A 9,508-nucleotide genomic window follows, 5' to 3' on the forward strand; every position below is an offset into this window, starting at 1 on the left:
TAGCCCGAACTGCTAACTAGATTCCAGCAGCTTCCGAGAAGCTGCCTGGACCCCAGGCTGTGGAGGGCAAGCAGCCAGCACTGCTGTGTCAGGCCTGCTGTGAGGACTTATCTGTTCGCACAAGGTTACTTCTCCCTCCGATGATCACAGAGCTCAAGGTCAGAAGAATGTTTAGAAATTTTTCATTGTTTTCTCCTGAATGAGTGCTAAGATGCTTTGCCAAGGCCATAAATACTCTTCTGGATGGGTCAGAATTTCACGTTGTACTTCAGCCTTTGGGTCTGAAGCCATGCCCTCACAATTCAGTCTTGCCATCGCCGGGGTCAGGCCTTCTGCACAATCCGTCCAGCCAAGGAAGGGGATTCACCCAGGGCTTGACAGAGAAGCAGGGCCAGTTGGGAATGGGAGGAGACCTTAACTGTTTTCTGTTACAGGCAAAAAGTGGAGGATTTTAAGTAACGTTTTTCCTTTTTAAAAAAATATATATATTTTGCTTTTATGAAAGCAGAAAGATCCCTTTTGTTAATTCTTAACTTTATACTTTTGGAAAGCATAGCCTACTGAGATATAATAATTAATGGACATCGAATTTCTGTATGCAGGACCTTCAGAGTTTCAGGAAAAGACTACATGATAAACCACTGCTACTCTGGAAAATTAAAAAAAGGAAGGGGGAAGTGCTTTGCAAAAATGGAGTGGCCGAGAGAGTTGTGTATGAAAAGCCCTGGGCAGAAGGTGACATGTTTCAGGCCCGCCACCCTCTGCAGCGACACTGCCTTCTCTCTTCTGCAGGGGGGCGGGGCCTGCGTCTGCGCAGCCCTCTCCCGGCCCCCACTGGTTCATCTCACTCCACCCCAGGCAGCGGCAGACCCGTGATGGTTCACACTTCCCCCGGGCTGGCTGGGGGCGGGGCCAGTAATACCCTTTGACTTGAAGGGATTTTTGCTCATGTTCAAAAGTAACATATGTCTTTCAAAATCATTCTGTCTTTTGAGAAACTTGGAGCACGTCCCTAGCGCCTGCCTTTCCCTGCAAGGCCGACAGGGGGCACTCGTCCTTCTAGGAAGCCAATCCCTGCTGTCCTCCTCCCTTGCAGAGTGGGAAGTCTCCTGCCTGCGGGCTTCTGGGAAGAGCCCCTCAGGCCTCCCAAGGCCCCCCTTGTGTTAGGGAAAGCCTAGCTTGCTTACTTTTCTACCATTTATTACATCCACAGCGCTGAGAAGCAGTAAACCTGAAAGGCTAACACTAAATGCAGGAAGAAGCAAGGCCTAAGAGATTAACAGGAGATTTTACAAATTAAGCCGAAGCCACCTCTCTGGGATTTTTCTTTAAAGCAGCATTCTGGAAGCATTGATGTAAGTGGGGCCAACAGCCATCACGTAGCACTAGAACCTTGTATAAAAATTCCACGTCACCAAGAAAGGACCATTCTGATCCAGGTGCTTTGGGGACAAAGCCAAGGAAACAGCATCTGTTAGATTGCCACCACGAGTTATACACACATGGCTTTATTAAAGGGGCGCGGTAAAAAACCAGCCAGAAGAATATTTTCTTCCATCATTACGACAGAAAAAACGAATATCAGCCTCCTCCTGCGATGCTTTGAGTCCATGGTGAGCCCCTTAGGAATACTCCGTTGAACTAGATGGTGAGGGATTGGATGATACGGGCATTCAGTTGGCTCTTTCTAACCTGCGGCCACTGCTGGGCTTGAGAGAGCTCCACTGACATCAGGCCTGCCGACGGCCGTCCGCACGCCGGGTGGAATGCTGCTGTCGTGTGCGATCCAGGAGGTAAACGTAGAGGCATCCTATGGCCCAGCCCTATGTTCTGGCTGTTGGGGGCCAAACCCTTCAGAGGTTCTGTACGGATTACAGTTTTTTCCTGCTCCCTCTGCCGCCCGTAGACTGTCGGCTTCTGGTCTGACAGAATTCGTTATTTCGCCCCCCAGTCCTTAGCAACTAGGAGTCCCTATGCGTTCCATGCACGGCTCCCGAGTGAAGAACACGTACTGCAGTGAGCAGGGCAGGACTCTTGGTTTCGGCTCAGGTCATGATCCCGGGGTTCACAAGGCCGAGCCCCGTGTTGGGTTCTGCACTGATAGTGCAGAGCCTCCTTGGGGTCCTTTCTCTTCTCTCTCTCTCTGTAACCTCCCATGCTCGCTTGGTCTCTCTCAAATAAAACTAAAAATTAAAATGAAATGAAATAAAATATGGGAGCACAGTACTCAGGTTATTGCGTCTACAGGTCTGGGCCTAATGACTAGAGATTTGGGGGGGAGGACAAGAGAGGAGGACAGAAGACACTGGAATGTGTGCAGCTAGGAAAGAACACCATGGGACTGAAAAGGAGGCAGGAGGAGGAGAGGCCGGGAAGGACCCAAGTGCTGCCTGAACCGGGTGACTGAGGTGATCGAGGTTGGGGGCAAAGCGGCCACGGTGTTCCCTGGCCCTCTCGGGTCTCTGGAACACGGAGCCAGCCCAGGGGGTGTGGAACGGGACTTCCGGCTGTCCGCTCCGCGTGTGCGAGTGAACTCAGAGCCTGTAGACCGGGCAGACAGGACCCAGTGCTTTTGCCCAGAATCAGCAGTGACACAGCAAGCAAACAAGGTGAACAGCCTTGACTCCGAGGTGCTGTGCCAGCAAGGACCTTGCCGAAACGCCGGGGACACCGAAAACACGTGGCTGCCTTCTCTCCGGTTCACGGGGCTGCCTCTGTCAGAGAGTGTGGTGCCAGCTCCACAACAGCAAAGAGGAAATCCAGGAGGAACGTCGTTTCAAATCTCAGGCCGGTGCCGCTCCTGCAGCAGCGGAAACTTGCAGGCAGTCCGTCCCGAAAGCACTCGTCCTCCGCATCTGCGGTCAGCCCTTGGCTTTTCTGCGCTCCAGGCCCTGCTGGGGAACGTCTTGGGCCATCACGATCTTTCCTCACGACCAGCAGCCTTCACGCAGAGCACGGACCCGTGAGACACCAGCCCCTGCCGCTGGAGCCCCGCACCCCACGTGCGGGCTGCTCCCCTGCTGATGGAGGGGGCCGAGTAGTCACCCAGCGAGTAGTCACCCAGCCCGGCCCTGGCTTGCTCTGCCCCGACGCCGGTGCCAAGGCCACGCCTCCGCGAGCCTGCCAGCCAGGGCTCAGAGGCCTCCCGGCTTCCTGGGCATGCTGCCTATCGCCCAGCCCCTCTGCATTATCACCCGTCCAGAGCAGCCGAAAAGCAAGCCGAGAACACCTCAGCAGATTTCAAAACCAGGACTCCAGGGGGCAAAAGCATGAAAAGATTTCTCTTGCCTCCTGAGCAGAGAAGTCTTCCTTGCTCACAGCCTCTTCCTCAGTTGGCTTCTGTCCTCCAGTTTTGTTTGCAAGCATGGTAATTGCAGGATCCGATTTCCCACAATAGCACACATTGGCATGGAAATGAGCTTGTAGCACATTCTCCTTGTCCTTCTGCTCCTATAGGGAAGACAGGGCGAAACTGGCCCCACTTTCTAGACGTGGAGGCAGGGTGGGAGCACTGGGCGGAGACATGGCCTGCCACACTCAGCCAGGGGACGCAGAGCCCAGAGGGACCCCCGCATCAGCCACCCCGTGAGCCACCCCAGGGCTGGCAGCAAGGGTACCCTCAAGAGCGCATGTAGGTTTCAAAACAAAAGCAGACAAGTAAGCCAGGTTGCTTGTATCCTGTTGTTTAAACCAAAATGATGAAGTCGTAAGGCCAAGGGGCCGTGGATGCTGTGACAGAAGACACAGCATGTGTTTAGCAGCCACGAAGAGAGCCAAGTGTGGACGTGGCTTTTGTGGGATACGGCGATTCAGGGGCCACAAACACATTATCTGAAATGCACTCGGCCCTGGGTGTTTTATGGCATAAAGCTGGAAGTGTGATGCTTTTCTTGCTACACACACAGGTAATCAGCACAACCAGAGCATTCAGTCCTGCTGTTTACACACACACACACACACACACACACACACACACACACGGAACAGACTTCCAGGCTGGTGCTTGCCTCTCAGCACATACGTCACATGCAGGGTCCTCCTCTGTTACACACTAAAGCTGGCGCAGTTCTTTGCCAAGTACTTTAGTTTTTCATCCATAACCTTGACCCCTAAGGAACTCATCACACCAGTGGAGCCAGAGCTCAACATTTCAGGTTCAACGTAACTCTGTGTAAAAATACAACCTAACAAATGGATGGGAATTGAATCACGACCAGGAAATGGTCCTCAGCCGTTGCTACCAGACAGACAGAATGCATAGCGATCCCGTGTGGCCCGAGGCCAGAAGGCCTGGATCTGTACCCTAGATCGATCATATGATAGCTGTGAGATGACAGGCATGTTATTAACCTCTTTGTTCCTTCACGTGTAAAATTAGATAATAGCAGCCACCGTATAGGGTGGCGATGAGCATCAAGTGAGTTAACATAAAGGCTTAGTATAGTTCTTGACACATGGTAAGTCCTTAATCAGCGTGAGATAACATTATTACCCAGAATGCCTTTCCCCAGACACTTGGGCCTTCACTCCTCCCATTTCTGGATTCCTCTAAGGCTCCATTCTGTTCCGTGCAGGCTAGCATTTGATGACACACAGTGTTGTCTTGTTATTTCAGGGCTATTTCAATGTCTGAGTCTTAATGTTACTTCCTCGATAGATGGTAAATTCCCGATGGTAGGAATCACGCAGTTTGCTTTTGCTGGATTTCCACAACCCACAGCCCCGTCCTGGGCAACCGCCACTCCCATAAACATCCCGGGAGTGTGCGCATCACTGCACACAAGTGGGAACAAACCTGGCGGTGTGGCATCGCAGGGGACACTACAACCAACAGCTGAAACGCTACATGGGGAGACTTCTATTGACCCCAAAACCTGTACTGAATGTTTATGGCTGCTTTACTCACAAGAGCCCCAAACCGGAAGCAACCCAGATGCCCTTCGAGTGAACAGCCAGACGAACTGTGGTCCCTCCATGCCATGCAGCTGCGGGGCATGAACTCTTGATGCAGAAACACTCCGGAAGAATCCAGTGAATTGTGCGGAGTGAAAGTAGCCAATCGCCAAAGGTTACACACTATATGATTCCATTTCTGTGCTATTCTAGAAAAGTGATTAATGGTTGCCAGAGGTGAAAGACAGAATAAGATTGGGGGGGGTGCGTGCATTTTGATGGTGCCAGCCTCTACATCCTGGTTGTGATGCCATGCTACATAGCTTTGCAAGACATCACCAGTGGGGGAACCTGGGTAGAAAGTACCCGGATCATGCAGTATAATTTCTTACAGCTGCATAGCATAATCTACAATGATCTCCAAATCAAATATATAATTAAAAAGAAAAACCTACTTATGGTGTTCCCAGAAGAAGCAGAAAGACTAGGTTGGGTTGCCCACGGATGGGAGAAATATGGAAAGTCTCTTCTAGAACGATTTTATTTTTTAGGAATAAAGTTTGTCAGTTGTACTTGACATTTTGTTTCCATTAGTACTTAATCCGTGGAATATATCAATAGCCATGTTTAGTCATGCTGAATGACCTTATTGCCTAATACGATTATAATTCACACAGTTTTTTATTTTTTATTATTTTATTATTTTTTTAAGTTTACTTATTTTGAGAGAGAGAGAGAATGTGTGAGCAGGAGAGGGCCAGAGAGAGAGGGAGAGTGAGAATCCTAAACAGGCTCCACACCATCAGTAAGGAGGTTGACACCAGGCTCGAACTCACGAACCATAAGATCATGACCTGAGCTGAAACCAAGAGTCCGATGCTTACGCAGCTGAGCCCCAGAACTCACACAGTCTCTTAAACTGAGAGGAGTGACCGAGGGGCAATCTGCTCCAGGGCCCTCATTTCCAGATTCAGGAACTTAGAAAAGACCCAACGTCACACAGCTAACTAGCAGCATTAACCCTAGGATCCAGCCCTGTACTTCCAATAGGCTTTATGTTTTTATTTTATAAAAGCAGCCCAGGTAGTGTATGTAGAGGGGTGTCCCGAGTCACCGCGGGTCCCGTGCTGAGTGCCCGAGATGACTCATGGCCCCCAGCAGGGGTGTCCCTGCCCTGTTAGGGGGTGACTGCTGCTGGTGGGGTCCCCACCTTACTCTGAGAACGATCCAGGCTGGTGGGCCCCTCTGCCTACAAGCACACGGCAGGACCAGAGTGGGGAAGGACGGACTAACACTCAGAGAACTGGCTAGAAAGAAAACAGGAAAAAGCAGCCGAGAGCAGCGCCAGGATGAGAGCAGCTCTCCATGCCTAGCTCAGGGCTTCTCTGAGGAGGCGCCCCAGAACCCCCCCGCCCCCACCCCCACCCCATGGAAGCTTTTCATCACCGGTGCGGCCAGCGGGGCTGACCTAAGTCATCGCGAAGGGGAAAGCCAGGCTAGAGACAGAGAAATGGCAACGCAGGTTTCCGGAACACCAGCCACCACCTGGGACCCTGGGCAGGGCCCCTCCCTCCTGCCCTCTTGCCTCAGTTTACTCATTCATACAAGAGGTTTGGATTAGCCCGAAGAGCCACGCCAGCTTTTGTCCTAAGCTCCCTATGGAGACAAAGACACGCACAGCTAAAAATCAGGCCTGCCGATGAAGACTGTGTACAGATCACTGTTGAGGCAAACTAAGGGACCTCCTCTGAGTAACAGGCCTGAATCATCTCCACCCCGCACCGCGGGCTCAGCTGCAGGGAGAGCGGTGGGGAAGGAGCCGCACACATTTCACTATTCGGGAGACATTTTGTACGTTGCACAAACAGCCCCCGCCGCCAAATGAGTCAGAATTTCCGAATGGCATAATTTTAGGGCCTTCTTGTGGTTCCCTCTCTGGGCCACTTCTGAAAGGGAGGCCTCAGGGCGGAGTTTCCTGTGCTCAATTCCAGAGATGACAGAGGGGCTCTCCCCCACCGTCCTGTGCCAAGAACCGTTGTTCGTTTCCACCCGTTTCTGGAGCAGTGGGTAATGCTGAACACGAGGGGAAGGTTGTCTAGCCTTCCGTGTTGCAAACTCCCCCTTTCTCCACTGATTTCTCAAGGCGTTCCCCTTTGGGATGGGCTACTTTGGAGAGGCAGACGACTGCCACAGAATTAACAAAAAGTAAGGCCCTGTTTTTATGGCGGGCTTAAGAAACGCAATGGGAGAGTATTCTCACAAATCACCAAGCCCTGTAAAGCTAAAGATAGTAATTGGTGACAATAAAACTACTAATATGTGCCCAGTATTTTGCAGCTTATATATATATTTTATCACATTTATTCTCACCTGTGGAATATTACTGCTTTCTCCGCTTCAGAGATGAGAAAGCCGGGGCGCCTGGGGGGCTCAGTCGGTTAAATCTCCGACTTTGGTTCAGGTCATGATCTCACGTTCGTGGGTTCGAGTCCCGCGTCAGGCTCTGTGCTCAGAGCCTGGAGCCTGTCTTTGGATTCTGTGTCTCCCTCTCTCTCTGCCCCTCCCCCTCTCATGCTCTGTCTCTCTCTGTATCAAAACTAAATAAAACATTTAAAAAAATTAAAAAAAAAAGAGATGAGAAAGCCAAGGGAAGAGGTTGCATGGCTTGCTAGGGTTCATTCAGTGAAGTAGTTGAGCCAAGTCCCGAACGTGGGTCTCTAAGGTCTGAAGCGGTGCCCCGCGCCCTTTGTGCCCATCATGGCCCCATTCAGAGACAGCCCCTTGGACACAAAATCATTGCACTGTGACATCCTCATATGGGGGTGCTACTCCGTGCCTCACTCTCCATATTCCCAAGGACTAGCACATAGTAGGTGCTCAGGAAATGCCGTATGAAAAACTGAACAGCTGCTTACCACAACCCGTGGACAGGACCCGTGGTGCTCGCACTATACCCAGATCAGCTTACAGGACGCTGTCAGGCACAGAACCACTCAAGATGGATTCCTGTGATGAGGCCCATTTAACAGAAAAGGAAACCAAGGGTGAGTCATGGGCGGAAAGATGCCAACTCGGGCAATTCGGTGCCAGAACTTGAACTCTTTGCCCCAACTGTGCCAAACCATGGCTCCCTGCAGGAACCCCACTTCTGATGAGCTGGCTGCTCTATCTTTCCAACAGCGCCAGTGGGGCCATTTTAGTGCTCCTACTCAGCACCTGACCTCTGTGCGTCTGTCTCCACCCTGAGACAGAACTAACTGAACCCTTCCTAACTGCCTGGAAGACGTTTGCAGAGATAAAGGCGTAGATACACGTGAGCTCGTGGGGAAAAGAAGAGAGCATTATCCAATCATTGTCATGGCCGTCTGCACCTTCAGCTTGGCTGCTGTGACCCCTGGGGCGGTGTTAGCACCTCAGATGGAGTCAGGATGATAACGAGAAGCATAATAGGAGACCCAGAACCGGTCAAGGGGAAGCGTTGGCTGGGCGAGGCCCTTTGTTGGCTTGTGCTTTGACCCTGTGAATGATTGTAGCTTAATGAAGGGCGTCCTGAGTTAGGAGGCGTGGCTGACACTGGTATTGTAACTCCAGCTAGCTCTACCCCAGCATTAATGCGAGGCTTCGGCATCCAGTTTAGAAAAGACACACACGCGCGCACACACCCATTTCTCTCTGGTTCCGTTTTACATTTCAATCTTTCTCTTAGGTCACTGATTTCTACACCGACGTATTCAACAACTACAGAGAGAGGGAAACGCCCTCTGGGAAGCAGTAGATCTGGAGCAGCTGCCTAACCCCTCAACAGCCTCCGGTTCCTCATCTGCAAAATGGGCACAGCCACTCCTAAACTGCAAAGCCTGGAATCCCCTGTGATACATAGTTCCACAAATCGGGTCCTTAGCGGCTCTCATCCCCATCCAAAGGAGACAGAATCAATCAGGGAAAGATGTAATTAGTCTGACAAGGATCAGGGCCGGGAGTGAACAGTTCAAAGGGCCCTCTTGCGCTGGGAGCCAAAGGCACCGAGGCAGATAAGATCCAGACGTTTAAGAGTTTAAGAGTTGGTGTAGTTGCCACTCAACCGTGGGCGGGGGTGGGGAGAGAAGAGGGACACTTCCCTGGGCCCTGCGTTTGTGACATGTCCAGAGTGTGCTTCGAATCCACATTCCTCATGGCCCCCCTCCCGGCCCCCGTCGCCGGGCATCCTTGGGGGCTCCCGTCTGAGCCTGGGGCCCAGAGAGGTCCCCCTCCCGCCGCCGTGGCTCCGGGCACTGTGGGGAGGAGTGGCCGGATGGGGCGCCCCCACCGTCAGGCCAGCTGGTAGGTGTCACTTCCTCCTTGGATTTCGCGCCTCCGGGAGGAGCGCCCCTGCCTTTGGCCTCACCTCGCCTCCGAGGGGGCAAGACCTGCCAGCCCCCTCGCCCTTTCCCCAAATCTGAACGCCAGAACTCCCTTCCCGGACCCAATTTTCCCTCGGGGGAGAGGCAGCTCCGGGCTGTCCCCAAGGATGAGACCCGGGCGGAGGCCGGCGGGGGACCGGGGATCCGGAAGGCTCCTGGGCCGGAGGGGGTAGCCCAGGGCGCGGAGCCGGACGGGAGGATGGGGGGCCCCCGCG

This window comes from Suricata suricatta, chromosome 9 (genome assembly GCF_006229205.1).
Source record: "Suricata suricatta isolate VVHF042 chromosome 9, meerkat_22Aug2017_6uvM2_HiC, whole genome shotgun sequence".
In the NCBI taxonomy this organism is placed as follows: Eukaryota; Metazoa; Chordata; class Mammalia; order Carnivora; family Herpestidae; genus Suricata; species Suricata suricatta.